The 18,514-nt window shown below is 36.5% G+C and overlaps 1 protein-coding gene and 1 pseudogene across 1 annotated transcript in view; both read left to right on the top strand.

The window, feature by feature from the left end:
• LOC147824023 (uncharacterized) overlaps positions 1-18,514 on the top strand; it is an 89,427-nt gene that overhangs the window by 29,394 nt on the left and 41,519 nt on the right. The gene's annotated exons all lie outside the window — the stretch shown is intronic.
• Positions 1,417-12,028, top strand: LOC101697550 (nibrin-like; annotated as a pseudogene).

The following is an 18,514-nucleotide window of genomic DNA, read 5'->3' on the forward strand; positions in this document are numbered from 1 at the left end:
AGTTGGTCTGGAATGGCCAAATCTTTAGGCCTGGAGTGATGGCGGTGGTCACCACGGCTTTGCCAACTTTGTTCTCTTGAATAAGGTGCTAGTGTCTGGGCTTAGCCACTGTACAATTATCATATTAACTTTTGTGGGAAGATACATTGACACCATATAAATGTCCTGTTCCTCAGCAAACTTTTACCCGCTAGTTTTAGCATCTACTGATTATTTTTACCTGAACCTATGACTGTGATGGTGTGATGTGATTTTCTAGCTATTTTTCTTGTTACACTTATTAGTTAGCATTCTACTGTAAGAAAGCACTTTCTTTTCTCACCCATGAATTTTATTTAATATCTCATTAACAGTATGGGTTCTTATTTACTCAGTGAGTTGTCTATTTGTTTTCATTTTGATACTTGTCTTATCCAAGATTTGGGCCGTGGGAACCCCTTCTAGCTGGATATTGCATCCTGATAGGTCCCTAACATGTTTTACTATTTTCTTATGTTGTGGCATAAAAACATATTTCAGGCTTATCTTGTACAATCAATGTCCTAGCCACAGTGTGGGAAACAAAGCAGGTACTTAAGACTGGAGAAATAGGGAGGAGATATTTTCTCATGTATGCAAGTGAGATGAAGGATTTTACAGTTAAATAATAGTAAACTGTCATGTAAAAAATCAGCACTGCTTATAAACATAGACAGAATATACTAAATATGCACAGTGGAGTTTGAAAGAAGACTTAAGGTCTTTGGAAAAGAATTCATGTAAGAAATGATGATGACTTATAGTAAGGATAAAAAGGTGCCTTAAAAGGGACACCTTTTTGACAGTAAGCATAGAGCTGAGTAGTAGAGTGTTTAACATGCACATGCCCCTTGTTTTATCCCCAGCACTAAATTAATGAATAAATTAAAATACTGGGTGCAATGGCATGTACCTATATGCCCAGCTCTTTGGAGACTGAGGCAAAAGGATCACTTAAGCCATGGGGTTCTGTATTAGCCAGGTCAACATAATAAGACCCCATCTAAAAAAAAATCAGTGATCTACAGAAAGTATGTGAAAATATTGTCATCTGTTGACTCACTACTGGGTATATAATTTCATAATTTTAATGTATTTTTTATATTTTAAAATAATGTAAAAAAAAGGCTTAACATTTTCCACATGAAAAATAAATATTACATATATATACATATGTATATATATATCTTTTTATGTATATATATCTTAATGGAGAGAAAAAATTATTTTATAAAATTAGAACAAGGTACAGATTAAAAACTATGGATAAATAAGAGGAGGATAAAATGTTAGCAATAGCGGGGAGCGCGCACTTCCATACCCACATGAATTGCAGAAGCTGTGGCAGCACATGGGATACATGCTGCACAGCTGCACAGGTCTTGAAAAGCTGGACCCATGTAGAAGCTGCTACCTGTCGCGCACTCGGCTCGAGACCATATAGACTTTTGTCTGGTGTTGAGTATGTTGTTGGAAGGAAAAACTGTGCCATTTTAATTGACAGTGATCAGTCCATCAGTCGAAATCATGCTGTGTTAACTGCTAACTTTTCTGTAACTAACTTGGCATAGAAAAACATTATTGAAATTTCTACACAGAGTAAACTTTACTGTAAGACAGAAACTCTAACCAAAACTTATTCTTGTTGGACTAGTATTTACAATGTCACATTCATGATTTAAAGAGGAAAAGCAGCAAACAGGTGAAATTCCTACTCTACCAATAAAAGATAATTCTAAGTATGGTACCTTTGTTAATGAGGAAACAATGCAGAATGGCCTTTCTCGAACTTTGAAGACAGGGGATAGACTTACCTTTGGAGTGTTTGAAAGTAAATTCAGAATAGAATATGAGCCTTTGGTTGCATGCTCCTCTTGTTTAGATGTCTCTGGGAAAACTGCTTTAAATCAAGCTATATTATAACTTTGAGGACTTACAGTAAACAACTGGACAGAGGAATGTACTCACCTTGTTATGGTATCAGTTAAAGTTACCATTAAAATTTTGCATCTTCCTCAAATTTGTTTATGTCCAAAGCTAATTTAAGAATGACATTGGGAAGTAACTCGTCTCTTTTTATACAATATGTGCACTCATTTGTGAACATCCGATTGTAAAGCCAGAATATTTTACTGAATTTGTTAAAGCAGTTCAGTCCAAGAAACAGCCTCCACAAATTGAAAGTTTTTACCTACCTGTTGATGAACCAGCCATTGGAAGTAAAAATATTGATCTGTCAAGACGACAGGAAAGAAAACAAATCTTCAAAGGGAAAACATTTGTATTTTTAAATGCCAAACAGCATAAGAAATTAAGTTTAGCAGTTGTTTTTGGTGGTGGAGAAGCTAGGTTGATAACCGAAGAAAATGAAGAAGATAGTTTTTTTTCAGCTCCTAGAACTTGTGTTGTTGACATAGGAATAACAAATATACAGATCTTAATTCCCAACTCCCAGAAAAAATGGATTCACTCAATTATGGATATACTCCAAAGGCAGGGTCGTAGACCTATTCCTGAAGCAGAAATTGGATTGGCAGCTATTTTCATGACTACAGAGATTATTGTGATCCTCAGGGCCAGCCCAGCACAGGATTAAAGACAAAGCCTTCCACAAGATTGGTCAGTCAGTGAAAAACTCATGTCAAGTGCTCCTGAGAACATTGCAACATATGTAGCTGACACAGAATCGGACCAGGCACATACATGTATGTATTTGAGTGAAAAGCCAAAAGAAACAAAAATCTCCAAAACGGAACAAAAATGTGGATCATCTTCACAAGAAGTACCCATTATAAAAGAAGACCCCAAAACAAGCTCCAATAATAACATAGTATCAAATACTCTGGTTAGGGCAAATATCCAAAACTATCAGCTTTCACCAACTAAATTCCCAAGGGTAAATAAAAATAGAGATTGTGCTTCTCAGCATCAACAGACAAATGCCATTAGAAACTACTTTCAGCCATCTCCCAAAAAAAGGGAAAGGGTTGAAGAAAACCAAGAAATGTCTTCATCCAAATCAGCAAGAATAGAAATGTCTTGTTCTCTTTTAGAACAAACACAACTTGCTATAACCTCACTATGGAAAAACAGCAAAATCTCTCAGAATGAACCTATGGACACAAAATCAGAAAACTTATTTACAGATGAAAAAGATTTAAAACCCAGTCTGAAAAACTCTGACAGTAAATCTGTTTCTACAGAAAGTCTAAGATCAAAAAAAAGAAAAGAAATTGATTTGGCCGTAGAACATGAACTATTGGAGCAGTTATTCAAGAACACAAGACCAGAGTTAGAAATTGAAGTGAAAGCTGAAAAACAAGAAGATGTCAACATTAGAAAAAAGCCAAGATTGGATATAGAAACAAATAACAATTTTGATGATAAAGTAATACCAGAAAGCGACAAAATACCTCAAGAAAGTGAAGTTGGGAAGAAATGTGAGCTCAAGAAAGAATCACTGTGATCAACTAAAGAAATATCTAATGATGAACTTCAGGACAGCAGTGAGATCCTTCAAAAAAAAGTTGTTAATGATTGAATTTAGTTCACTGGTGGTTAATAACTCCATTTACAGAAATCTGTGTGGGGTAAATAATGATCATGGTCATCAACTAAAGATTTTCAAGAAATTCAAAAAAGGGTCACATTTCCTGGAGCAGGTAAACTTCTGCACATCATTGGAGGATCAGATCTAATAGCTCATCAGGCTCAAAGGAAAGCAGAATTTGAAGACTGGTTGAGACAGGAAACAGAGGTACAAAAGCAACATGCAAAAGAAGAGTCTCTTGCTGATGATCTCTTTAGGTATAATCCTAATGTTAGAAGGAGAAGATAATTGAGAAAAAAATTATGAGCCGTAGCCTGCCTCACAAGCGCAAGGTCCCCAGTTCGATCCCTGGTATCAATTTAAAAAAAAAAGGAAATTATGAAAACAAGCTTCCCAGCAAACATTTACTTCAGGCTGAGATACATGACTACAGTGTATGGAAGAGATTTAAGTTTTTGTGGCCCAAATTTGTTAAATAAAATGCACAAAACTCTAAAAAAAATGTTAGCAATAAAGATGGAAGCTAAGGAGGCAAAAGTGGTTTTATCATGAAAGCCAAGACAGTATTTGGATATCATAAAGAAATAATGATAAAATATATCATTTGCTGTGGTCCATCAAAATAACTACCAAAAACTGACTGTATAAACTAGTGACAGGTGACCCGTGGTTCCACGTTATAGTTAACTCCAGCATTTTTATCTACTTACATTAACTGATAATTTCATTAATGTTCGTGATACATAATTACATTCATCTTGGGGAATTTTTATGCCTCCACCAACCTGCATTTCCCTATTCTTTCTCCCCATCTTTACAGAGTATACATCCCTGTTTCCTATTATCTCTCTTTTATTTTGTTCTTTAAGTTATTTATATTTTGGGTTTCTCAGCGAAATCATGTGATATTTACCATTATGTGTCTGATTTATTTTAGCTAGCACCATGGTCTCAAGATCCATCCATTTTCCTACAAATTACTCAAAGTTATCATTCTTTGTGGCTGAGCACATTTTATTTGTCCATTAGTCTGTTGATGGGTAAAAAAGGGTGCTTCCATAAATTAGCTGTTGTGAATTGTGCTGCTATAAACATGAGTATGTATATGTCATTATAATATGATGACTTCAGATATTTTGGGAAGATACTCAGAAGCAGTATAGCTTGGCCAAATGGGATTTCTAGTTTTAGTTTTTTGAGGAATCTGCACACTGATTTCTAGAGTCATTGTACTAGTCTAGTATACATTCCCATCAATAATGTAGAAGAGTTCATGCATCCCCACAGCCTTACCAGCATCTATTTTTATTTTTGAGTCCTTCCTGATTACTATTCTTATTGGAATAAAATGGAATCTCAGTGTTGTTTTGACTTGCATTTCTCTAGTGATCAAAGATGCTGAACCGTTTTTCATGTACTTATTGGCCATTTGTACTTTTGTTTAACTTTTTTTTTGGTACTGGGGATCAAACTCGGGTCCTTGCGCGTGCAAGACAGGCGGCAGAACCACTGAGCTAAATCCCCAGCCCCAAACATTTGTACTTTTGAGAAATGTCTATTCTTTTCAATTGCCCATTTTTTTATTTGAGTTTTTTATTTTGGGGGTCTAATTGTGCTGAGTTCTTTCTTATATATTCTAGATAATCTGAGGAGTAACTGGAAATTTTTTTGTCTCTGTTGGTTGTTTACTTTGCTGTGCAGAAGCTTTTAAACTTAATTCTTGGTATCATATTTTGTGCAGGTAGGATTCTATTCAGGAAGCCCTTGACTATGCCTATGTCTGCAAGTTTTACTAACATTTTCTTCCAGCAGATTCAGTGTTTCTGTATTTATATTTATGTCTTTGATCCATTTTTATTAGATTTTAGTACAGCGGAGATATATGGATTTAGATTCATTCTTCTGCATTTGGATAAACAGTTTTCCCAGCACCATTTGTTAAAGAAGCTATCTTTTCTCCAGCGTATGTTATTGGGCCCTTTGTCAAAAATCAGATGTCTTAAGGTTGCTTGGAGTTGTTTCAGCATCCTCAAGTCTTTTCCATGGGTCAACATGTCTTTTTATGCCATTACAATGTTGTCTTTATTACTGCAGCTTTGTAGTATAATTTGAAATTCAAGAATGTAATGCCTCCTGTCTTACTCTTGTTGTGCAGGACTGCTTTGATTATTCTGGATCTCTTCTGGTTCCATATAAGTTTTATAATTGTATTTTGTAGTTATGTGAAAAATGTTGTTGGTATTTTGACTGGGATCACATGATATCTATATGTCATTTTTGGTAATGTAGCCATTTTTACAATATTGGTTCTGCCTATTCAAGAACAGGGGATATCTTTCCAATTTCTAATGTCCTCTTATATCTATTTTCAGAGCACTGTAGTTTTCATTATAGAGGTATTTCATTTCTTTTTTTTTTTTGGTACCGGGGATTGAACTCATGACCTTGCACTTGCCAGGCAGGCATGATGCCACTGAAGTACATCCCTGGCCCTCTTTCATTTCTTTTGTTAGGTTAATTCTTAGGTATTTAATTTTTTGAAACACTTGGGAATGGGATTATTTTCCTGATTTTTTTCCCTCTGGGTTCACTGTTGATATACAGGAATACTATTAATTTTTTGTCCTATCAATTTCCTGAATTTGTTAGTTTTTAGAGTCATCTGGATTTTCTTTTTGGGGGTACCAGGAATGGAACTTGGAACCTTGCTCTTGCCAGGCAGGTGAGGTACCACTGAGCTAAATCCCCAGCCCAGTTTTGGATCTTCTAAAGTAAAGGATCCTGTCATCTGCAAGTAACGGTAGTTTGACTTCTCTTTTTGTTCAAATAATTTTTTCTCTTCCTAATTGTTCTGGCTGAAGTTTCAGATATCTATATTGAACAGGAGTGGTGAGAATGGATACCTCATTTTGTTTCTGGTTTTGGAGGAAATACTTTTAGTTTTTCCCCATTTAATGCAATGTTGGCAGTGGGTTTGTCATAAATGGCTTTTTAAGTTTGAGATAAAGCTTCTGTATACCTATTTTCATTAGTTTTTAAACTCATGAATGGGTGTTACATTTATCAAAGGCTTTTTCTGTATCTATTGAGGTGATCATGTGATTTTTATCCTTGCTTCTGTTTATGTGGTTTACATTTATTGATTTGTATATGTTGAACCATCCTTGCATCTCTGGGATGAAACCAACTTCATCCTGACATATGATCTTTTTAATGATTTGTTGCATTTTCTTTGCAACTATCTTATTGAGATTTTTGCATGTATGATTATTAAGAAAATTGGCCTGTTGTTTTCTTTTTTGTGTGGAGTCTTTGGTTGTATTATCAGGGTAATATTAGTTTTGAGGAATGAGTTCAGCAGTATATTTTTGCTTTCAATTTCATGGAAGTTTGAGGAGTACTAGTACTAATTCTTCCCTAAAGTGCTGGTAAAATTCAGTAAGAAGTTCAGCTTATTAGGTCCTGGGCTTTTCTTATTGGTAGGGTTTTCATTACTGACTGCACTTCATTGTCTGTTATTGGTCAAGGTTGTTATATCTTCTTGGTTCAAATATATATATATTTATATATATACACACATACATATTACATATATATACGTATATATATATGGAGAGAGAAATTTATTCATTTTTTTTTCTAAATTCTCCAATTCATTGAAATATGAGTTTTTGAAATAATTTCTTATCCTTTAGATGCCAGTGTTCTTCACCATAATTTCACCTTTTAAATTTTTAATTGCAGCAATGAGCCTTTTCTTCTATTGGTAAGTTTGGCTAAGGGGTTTATCAATCTTGTTTATCCTCTCAAAGAACCAACTCTTTGACTTATTGATCCACTGTATTTTTTTAATCTCAATGTCATTATCTCTACCTTGATCTTTATACTTTCTTTTCTTCTACAACTTTTGAAATGTGGATTGCACTTTTTTTTTTATGACCTTAAGATGCAACATAAGTTTATTTACTTGGGATTGCTCTACTTTTCCAATGTGGGTATTCACAACTATAAACTTCCCTCTTCAGACTGCTTTTTTTGGTGTTCCATAGGTTTTGGTATGTTGTACTGCCATTGTCATTGCCATTGTCTAGAAATTTTTAATATCTTCTTTGCTTTTTTTCTGTGACATATTGCTTATTCAAGAGTGTATGAGGGCCGCGGATTTAGCTCAGTGGCACCATGCCTGCCTTGCAAGCACAAGGTCCTGAGTTTGATCCCTGGTACCAAAAAAACCTATGATTTAATCTCCATGTGTTTGCATAGTTTTGGTGGTGTCTTTTGTTGTTGATTTCTAGTTTTCATTCCACCATGATCTGATAGTATGCAAAAGATTATTCTAATTCTTCTGCATTTATTTATGCATGCTTTATCACCTAAGATATGGCCTATTTTGGAGCAAGTTCTGTGTACTGCTAAGAAAAATGTATATTCTCCTGTTGGGTTAAATACTATAGACACCTGTTAAGTCGAACTGTTTGATGGTGTGGTTCAATACTGATATCCTTTTTTTTTTTTGTCTGACTGACCTATTGTGAGACTGGGATAGTTTAAGTCCTTTACTATGATTGTATTGATGTCTATCTGACTTTTTATGTCCAAATATTTTTTTATAGAATTTGTGTATTGGCACTCAGTGAATATATATCTATAATTCTTGTCTCATTCTGTTGAATTGTTCCCTTTCTGAGTGTATAGTAACCTTCTATATCTCTTCTGATCATTTTGGCTTGAGGATCACTTTGTTTAAAAATAAAATAACTACTTCTGCCTTCATTCAGGCTCCCACTGCATAGAGTATCCTTTTCTGTCATTTCACATTCAGTCTATGTGTTTCTTTGAAGATTAGGTGGATCTCTTGTGGGCAAGTCTCTTAGTTACTTTTCTCCTTCCTGAGACAAAATACCCAAACCCAAGGTTAAAGGAGGAAAGGTTTATTGGCCTCACAGTTTGTGGAGGTTTCAGTACATACTTGGCTAGCTCCAACTCAGAGTGGCATGGCATGGGGGTATCACAGAGGAGAAACAGTCCATGGCAAAGTAGGGCAGGCAGAAGACAGTCAGCAGCAAAGTAGCAAGCAGCAAGCAACAAGCCATAAGTGATGACACTAGCCCTCTTTCTGTACCTTATATTTTATCCAAGCTGCCACCCCTTAGGGCAGGTAGCACTCACATCCAGGGTGGGAAACTCTTAATCCTACCCAGCACTATGCCAAACCAATCAGTGGACTAATGTAGTTATCACATACCCTTGCTCCCAGCATCACACACTCCAGATCCAGCTACCTCTGAGAAGTCCCACCTATGCCCACCTGATGCTAAACATAAACCATAACACCAAGGTATAGTTTGCTTTTGTTTTTTGATCCAATCTGCTAGTTTATTCCTTTTGATAGGGCATTTAAAACTGTTTACATTGAGAGTTATTATTGGAAGCTATTTACTGAATCCTCTCATTGCATTTTTTTTTATTGCTGATGACTTTATTTTTCCCTGCTGTATAACTACTCTCTCAGTTAGATGCATTTTTTTCCTTTGGGATCATTGGTAATCCTGGGCTCATTCTCTCTGTCTAGGATTCCACTGAGTATTTTCTGAAATGTCTGTTTGGTGATCATGAATTTCTTTATGTTCTCTTTGTCATGGAATGTCTTTATATTGCTATCAATTTTGAAAGATACTTTTGCAGCATATATTAAGTTGGGTTGAAAGTTGTTTTACTTTAGGGATTGAAAATCTTTGCTCCAAGTTCTCTTGACCTTTAATGTTTATGTTGAGAAATCTGCTGTTCTTATAATAGGCTTGCCTTTATAATTTAATTGATGTTTTTCTACAATAGCTTTTAGTATTCTACTTTTATACTAAATTTTGACTATGATAAGTCATGAAAAAGTTCTTTTCTGGTCATGGGTATTTGGGGTTCTATATGCTTTGTTCACCTGGAAGTTGAATACTTTCCAAAGATTTGCCAAATTTTCAGCTATGATTTCAGTGAATACATTTTAAAAATATTTTTTGTGTCATCTACCTTTCCTTAACTATTGTAATTCTGAGAGGGGTATGTGTGTGTGTGCTTGTGTGTGATCTAGCAGCTTCCATGATGTCTTGTTGTTCTTAGGGTATTGAGTACACAATCTACTACATGAACCTTTATCTTCTAGTTCTGATGCTTTCTCCTAACATTGATCGTTTATTCTGTTCATACTTTCAGCTGAATTTTTAAATCCTGGATTTCTGCTTAATTTTTTTCATAATTTCTAATTCTTTATTAAAATGGTCATTCATATCTGGTACTGAATTAATCCACCAGTTTTTGGTGTCTTCACTAAGTTTGTTGGACATTTTACAAAGTAAGTCCTTTATTTATTTACATCCCCTTTAAGCTCACTGAATATCATACAGATTTGATTTTTTTCTTCTTTGAATACTTCAAACATTTTAATCATTTAGGGTTTTTTTTGTTTTTTGGCTGAAACTTCTACTACTTCATTGCCTATGAAATCAACTCTTGGGGAATTAAAGGTTTTTGGAAGCATTTCATTACCTTGTCTTCTCATGTTTTTGTTGTTTTTGTGCTAAGGGTTGAAGATCAGTTAGGTAGAAAATCTGTGTTGTTACTGTGGAGATCTCTTTAGTTAGTGTATGTTTTCCTGTGATGTGACCTGGGCTTTTGATATAATTTTGTGTTTATATATGTCTTCTACTGACTCAGCATAACAGGATCAGTCCCATTCACTATGTTTCAAAGAAAGAACAACTACTATTTGTATCAGCATCTACAGAATCATGTAATTTAAAACTTCATTTAATAATGTCACCCTTTTTTCAGTAACTCAGAAAGACTGATATAGTACTAACGACAATTGGGGGATGTAGAAAATGGGGAAGAAAAAGGAAGAAGGGAGAAAACAGTTCAGAAATCAGGAAAGAAAAAAGATAACAGTAAGTGAAAGAAAAGATAGGCATCTGGAATGGAGGACAGGAAGAGAGAGGGTTTGAAAGGTTGTCTGAGGGGTGGGATAAAGGAAAAAGAGGGGAAAAAAAAGGAAGAAGAGGGAAAGAAGTATAATTGGAGTTTGGGGAAGCAGAAAGAAGGTTAGAACCAATTAATATGATGATAAAAAGCTTGTATTTGGATCCTCTATACACAATTTTTTGGTGAGGGTTAACTCAACATGACCATGAAAGATATTATCTAAATCTCTAATTCTTATTATGCATTTCACATATATATGGACTTCCCATGCATACCAGAGGAAAAGAGAAAAAGAAAAGAAACAAGAGAAAGAGACCACACACAAACAAAATCACAAGAATCCTCTCAGTACTGTTTATACAGCAGTCAAAGTTTGACCAGTGTGATTTTTTCCCCTATATTCATAAATGGAGAAAATTTAACTTGTAGCAGTTGTGCTGGGGGGAGGGGGGGGCTGAGCTGCAGTCTTCTGTGGTTAAGTCTAAGAGATTAGACGTGTTTATTTTTTGTGCCAGTGTCCACTATTTTATTTTATTTTTATTGTTATATGCTTGCAGTCCATAGTTATTACATTCCTCATGGAGAGTTGGTACATGTACATAACACATCTTAATTATTTGTTCATCCTCTTCCTTTCCCCTTCCTCTACCTCTTGGTCTACTTCACTTTTGGAAAAGATCTATCTTCCTATTTCCTATTATCTGTCTTTTATTTTGTCTTTGTTTATATTTTAAATTCCTCATATAAGAGAAACCATGTGATATTTAAGCTTTTGTGTCTGATTTATTTCACTGATGGTCTCAAGGTGCATCAATTTTCTTAAAGACTCCAATGTATCCTTTTTATGGCAGAGTACTACACCATTGTATATAAATACCACATTTTCTTTTTCTATTCGTCTGTTGATGGACATACAGTCCACTTCCAAGATTTAGCTATTATAAATTGTGTTGCTATAAACATGCATATACATGTATCACTGTAATGTGGTGCCTTTAATTCTTTGGGGATGATACCTAGAAGGGGAATAGCTAGGTCAAGTGAAATTTTTAGTTTTAGTTTTCTGAAGAATTTCCATACTGATGTTGTAGTGGTTATACTAGTTTACATTCCTACTTAGAATGTAGGTTTTCTTATTGCCTGGCAGCCTCTCCAGCATTTTTTATTTGAATTCTTTACGATAGCCATTCTTTTGGGGGCAAGTGAGAATCTCAGTGTTGTTTTGATAAGCATTTCTCTAATGGCCAGAAATCGCCCGAGATGGTGAACATCTTTTTAATGTGATTATTGGCCATTTGTACTTCTTCTGAAAAATGTATATTCATTTCAGTTACTCAGTTTTTGTTGGGTCTTTTATTGGGGGAGGGGGTCTCCTTTTTTTGAGTTATTTATATATTCTAGATATTAGTCCTCTCTCTGAGGAATAACTGCCATCATTTCTTTACTATTTTGTAGGTTGTTTGTTCACTCTGTTGGTTGTTTCCTTTGCTGTGCAGAAGATTTTCAATTTGATATTATCTCATTTGTTGTTTCTTGATGCTATATTTTGTGCAGTTGGAGTTATGTTCAGAAAGTCCTTGCCTATGCTTATGTCTTCAAGAGTTTTACCTATTGTACCTTCCAGCAGATTGTTTTAACATTTAGATCTTTTTTCCATTTTTTATTTTAGTTTACATGATAGGTTTAGGCTCAGTCTTCTGCATGTGGATATCTACTTTTCTCAGTACCATTTATTAAAGTGTATGTTTTTGGACCCTTTGTCAAAGATCAGCTAGCTGGATGTGCTGGGGGGTTTCTGCATCCTCTGTTCTGTTCCATTGATCCACATGACTGTTTTTATGCCAGTACCATGCTTTTTTTTATTTTGTTTTTTGGTACCGGGTATTGAACTAAGGACCTTGTGCTTCTGAGGCAGGTAGCAACACCACTGAGCTAAATCCCCGGCCCTGTTTTTTGTTTTTTAGCACTGTAGTTTTGTAGTATAATTTGAAGTCCAGAATTGTGATGCTTCCTGCTTTGCTCTTGTTAGTGAGGATTGGTTTTGCTAGTCTGGGTCTCTTCTGTTTCCATATGAATTTTAGGGTTCTTTCCTCTATTACTGTAAGGAATGCTATTGATATTTTGATTGGTATTGTGTTACATCTGTGTATCCGTTTTGGAAGTATGGCCATTTGGACTATATTGGTTCTGCTTATCCAGGAACAGGGGATATCTTTCGGTTTTCTGATGTCCTCTTCAAACTCCTTTTTCAGAATACTGTAGTTTTTTTTATACAGGTCTTTTACTTCCTTTGTTAGATTAATTGGATGTGTCTATTGTTGCTTGAGCTGGTTCCCCTCCTATGATTTGTTCTCTTGTTTACCAGTGAGCAAAAGGGCTGGGGTCCAGATGGACTGCCAAGCCTGCTTCTCATTTCCTCTGCAGGCAGAGCCATGCTAGACTTTAGCTGTGCTCCTGTGGGCATAGCTAGCTAGGGGTTTTTGCTTCTGTCTTATATTCAGTTACCTTCAATTGTGCCAGAAGAGGAAAGGACATAGTATGGCTGGTCTTTTGTAGTATCCAATCTTCTGCCAGTTCCCTAAGGAGCCTTCTTCAACCCCCCACCCTCACCCCCCATGATGACCCAGGCAACTGCTTATGTTTGCTCTTTCTGCACTTCTGAGTCAGCACACCATTCAAGCCCCTGGCCATGCTACTTTTCTCCAGGTTTCTGCCCAAGGCAAACTTTGTCTCCATGCTGCCCCGAGTCTCTGTACAGCCTGTGAATTCAGTGGTGTTTAGAGCTCATAGAGCTCAGCAGCTTTTGGCTGTTGGTGAGAGTGTTCTGCCACAGGCACCAAGCTGTGCAGTGTTTAGAGGGTGGACAGTGGGTAGGATATAGCACAGGCTTAGAGATTGCCAGTGTTTGAGGAAACAATTGGAGAGAGTGTGCCCATTTTGGCGCTGCTCCAGTGTCTTTTCTCCCCTGAATCCGTGGTCAAAACCACTGCCTGCCCCTGTGACTTATTGTCTCATGGATCTCTCAAGATCTGGTTCTGGGTCCCTAATCAGGACTGTACACTTGTTCCTTTCTTTCCCAAGGGCTCACCAGTCCTAACTCACCCAGTACCCTCTAAATGATTCTCTGGCTTCCTATTTCTTTAGTGCCTTGATCTGCAAATATCTCGCTCACTGTGTTCCTCCTCCAGTGAGAAGGGAGTTAGGACAGGTGGGTATTGGATAGTGTTTGCTAGCAGCAGTTGCAGCAGTCTGGCAGCCACTTCTGTATTCAGCTTCTTCCCTTAGGATGTCAGGTCATTTTGCAAGAGGTACCTGAGGGAAATGCAGTGCCCAGATCAAAGGACAGCTTTGCTTGTTTTCCTAAGCAGTCTTGATAGGGGAATTCATCTGGTGGCCATCTCATTCAAGTTGCCTTCCCATATTTGCATTTGTTTACCCCATTTCTGAGAACCTGCATTTATTGATGCATTCCATCCAAGCATCTCATGAGACTGCTCTAATCAGCCATGATAATCCCCTCCTGCATTTTTTTTCAAGAATTTAGGTTATTTTTATTGTTAGTTAATATTCTCTGTTTTACACTCCCATCTTGATTTTCCTTTTCCAATTATTCGTTACCTCTTCCTCCTTTCTCAGTGTCTTTTGTTTTGTTTTGTTTTTAGTTCTTTTATTGGTACATTTTAGATATACAATTCTTTTATATTTATCATTGGGTGTTTGTACCTGTACATAATATATCTTGGTTCTTATTTTTTCCCCCATTACCTGTGCACCCTTCACCCCCTCTACCCTTCCCTATTTACAAACACTTTATTTCCATTTTTTTTTCTTTTCTCATAGTTTTTCCTTTCCCTCTTTTCCTTTCCCCTTCCCCTCCCTTTACTCCTTCATCTTTGGACCTTTTTTCCTATTTCAAATTATCCATTATTCATTTTAATCATTTTAACCCTTGTTTACACTATCAGTTTCTCACACTAGTGAAACTATTTGGTATTTACACATGTGTGTCCTATTTATTTCACTTAAGAGTATGGCCTTGATGTGCATCCATTTAGCTATAAATGACTCTAGTTTTTCGTTCTTTATGGCTGAGTAGTACTCCATTTTATGAAAAAAAAACACATTTTCTTTATCCAGTTTCCAGTTGATGGGCACTTGGGCTGCTTCCAAGCTTTAGCTATTACAAACTGTGCTGCTATGAACATGGGTGCACATATATCACTGTGGTATGATTCTTTTAATTCTTTTGGGAAGGTGTTTATATTAACCTGATTAAGGCTATCTATGAAAAACCAATGGCCAACATCATACTAAATGGTCAAAAACTGAAAACTTTCATGCTAAAATCAGGAACAAAACAAGGATCCCCATTATCACCACTCTTGTTCAATATAGTTCTGGAAACATTAGCCACAGCAATTAGAAAAGAGAAAGAAATAAAAGGAATAAAGATAGGAAAAGAAGAAGTTAAACTGTCATTATTTGCTGATGATATGATACTTTACATAGAAGACCCACAAAACTCTGCCAAAAGGCTTCTAGACTTAATTGACAGATTCAGTAGAGTAGCTTGATACAAGGTCAACACTCAAAAAACAATAGCCTTCTTGTACACAAATAACAGACTGAGAGAGAAATTAGGGAAACAATTCCTTTTACAATAGCATCCAAAAAAATGAAATATCTAGGAATCAACCTAACAAAGGAAGCAAAAGACCTCTACACAGAAAACTACAGCACTCTGAAAAAAGAGATCGAAGAGGATACAAGAAAATGGAAAGACATCCCTTGCTCCTGGATAGGAAGAACCAATATAGTGAAAATGGCCATACTTCCAAAACTACTATATAGATTGAATGCAATGCCAATTGAAATTCCAACAATATACTTCCCAGAACTAGAGAAAACAATCCAAAAATTCATTTGGAACCATAAGAGACCTAGAATAGCTAAAGCAATTCTAAGCAACAGAGACATGGCTGGGGGTATCACAATCCCCAACTTGAAACTATACTACAAAGCTACTGTGATAAAATCAGCATGGTACTGGCAGAAGAACAGACCTGAGGATCAATGGAATAGATTAGAAGATTCAGAAACAACTCCAGACATGCTCAGCCACCTCATCTTTGACAAAGGAGCCAACCACCATCATTGGAGGAAAGATAGCCTATTTAATAAATGGTGTTGGAAAAACTGGATTTCAACCTGCCAAAGATTGAAACTAGACCCATACCTAATCACCATGCACTAAACTAAGATCGAAGTGGATTAAAGATATAAATATTAAGACAGAAACACTAAACTTGCTGGAAGATAAGTTAGGTAGAACTCTTGAAGACATTGGCATAGGAAAAGACTTCATGAACAAAACCTCAGCAGCACGGGAACTAGCAGAAAGAATCAGCAACTGGGATCTCATCTTATTAAAAAGCTTCTGCACTGCAAGAGAAACCACCAACAGAACTAACAGACAACCTACAATATGGGAAAAAAATTTTAGCAGCTGTACCTCAGACAAAGGACTACTATCTAGAATATATAAAGAATTGAAAAAAATCAGACCCCCCAAATTCAAAGACCCAATTCAAAAATGGGCATCTGAAATGAACAGACATTTCTCAGACAAGGAAGTAAAAGCAGCAAACAAATATATGAAAAAATGTTCAACGTCACTCATCATTCGAGAGATGCAGATGAAAACAACACTGACACTCCACCTCACCCCAGAAAGAATGGCTGCTATCAAGAAATCAACAAATAACAAATGCTGGCAGAGTTGTGAGGAGGAAAGGAACCCTTCTCCATTGTTGGTGGGAGTGCAGGCTGGTGCAACCACTGTGGAAGTCAGTATGGAGATACCTCAAAGAACTAGGACTAGAGGTCCCATTTGATCCAGCTATTCCCCTGCTGGGTATCTTCCCTCCTGCATTTAATAGTTCCTCAATCTTACCTTGTCTTTCATGACCTTGATGCACTTTTTCTTTTTCTGTCACTTTTAGGAAGAAAATATTTTCCCCAGTAAAACTATGAAAATATTGTTTTCATCTAGTTCTGTGTCCACATGCTTTCTACATATAACTTTCTTTTGCTTCAGCACAAAATCATTTGGCTGTATAAGTTACATATACTACGAAATATCCATCACATCCGTTCACTTTTTAATTCATGATGTCCAGTTATTTTACCTATACAGTGGCAGTTTTAATTTACATTCTTAAGTAATAAAAGATTGTTGTTAACAGATTGTAATTGTTAACTCTTTCCTTTGAACACCTTCTCTTCTGGCTCCCACACTTTTTATTAGCAGTGCTAGGAATTGAACCCAGGGCTTTGTACATGTTGAGCAAGTACTCTTTCACTGAGCTACATTCATAGCTCTTGGCTCCCCCTATGGATGGAGTTGTTATGGTTTAGATCTGGATTGTCCTGCCTGTCTCATGTGTTTAGAACTTCACTGGATGAGGGCAGTGTACTCATTGGTGGATTAGTCCACTAATGAATTTATATTTAAATGTGCTGTTAGGAGGTGGGGCCTGATCAGAAGAAGTGGGTCATTGGGGCAGCACCTCCCTTTCCTCTCTGCTACCATGACGTGAGTAGCATTCCTCCTTAGCAAGCCCTTCCTCTGCCTGGGAGATTGTCAACCATGGACTGAAATTTCTGACACTTTGAGCCAAAATAAACCTCTCCTCATTTAATTTGCAGGTGTTGGGTATTGTGTCTCAGCAATGAAGAAAGTGACTAAGAGAGCAGTTCAGTGCAATGTTGCTGTCATAAACCCCCTCTCAAATTTGTCCCTCTATAATCTTCTATGGTTTTATCTTTGGCTACCTCCAAGTTGTCTCTTACTGTTTTAGTTCTTTTCTCTAACTTTCTTAGAGTTCTGAGTCTCTTTTTAGAATTGAAAAAAATTTTTTTTCACATACTGGGTACTTTAAAGCTGGGGTCAGTTCTCCATTTTTGAATCTCCACATACTGCCTCTGAAATTTTCACTATTTCTTATCCTTTTGTGGCCCCAGTTCCACATATATTAGATTTCGTTACTGTATACCTTGTGCTTGTAATTTCTATTCGCTATCTCCTGTCATTTTTTCCTCCTCATAAAATAATTGTACTTTGTGTCCTCTATTCTAGTAGGTTAATTTGCTGCTTATTTCTCTTTTTGCTTCTCAGTTCTTCCTTTGTTATTTTAAAATACACAAAATATACCTGTGACAGTTAGGGGAGAGCATCAATTGATTAACATTGGGATCTTCTCTGGAGATTGGTGTATTTCTACAGTTCAGAATATGTCTTGGTGGGTCATGGAGGCATGCCCTTAGGTCTGTGGTCCCTGGCTCCTTCCTCTCTAGCACTGTTTTCTTGATCTTCCTGGCCACCAAGAATGAAGCTTTGCTCCAACACATCCTTCTACCATATTTTTGCCTTGGAATCAGCTGACCATGGACTGAATCCTCTTAAAATGTGAGCCAAATTAAACCTTTCCTTTAAGTTGTGAATGTTGGGTATTGTGTTCAGTAACAGGTTAGCTAATACAGAAAACTGGTACTGAGAATGGGGTTGTTGCTATGACTGTATCTGAACCTATAATTTAAAAGCCTTTGGATTTTGTTTGAGGGAGTTTGGACACATTTGGAGAGGTGGGCTAAAGAAGCCCTACCATGTTATAAACAAAACTTGATAGGTGATTCTGGTGAGGGCGTAGAGGCCAGCATGCTGACAGAAATGTGGACAGAAATGTCTAGACTCAGGAGTTCTTAGTTGGGTGCAAGGACTCCATTGGCAGGTGCACTAGAGGCCATGTATATTATAGCAAAAAATTTATTTACATTTTGCCTATGTCCTGAGCCTGCAAGAGATTGAGATTAAGGGTGGTAGATTAATCTGGTACAGGAAATTTCAAGACAATCCAGCCTTGAGACTGTGCCATTGGTACTGCTGACTGCATTTAACCAGGTATATAGTGAGAA

This window comes from Heterocephalus glaber, unplaced genomic scaffold (assembly GCF_053883595.1).
Source record: "Heterocephalus glaber isolate CG9 unplaced genomic scaffold, H.glaber_assembly_v1.0 deba00001561, whole genome shotgun sequence".
Taxonomy (NCBI): Eukaryota; Metazoa; Chordata; class Mammalia; order Rodentia; family Bathyergidae; genus Heterocephalus; species Heterocephalus glaber.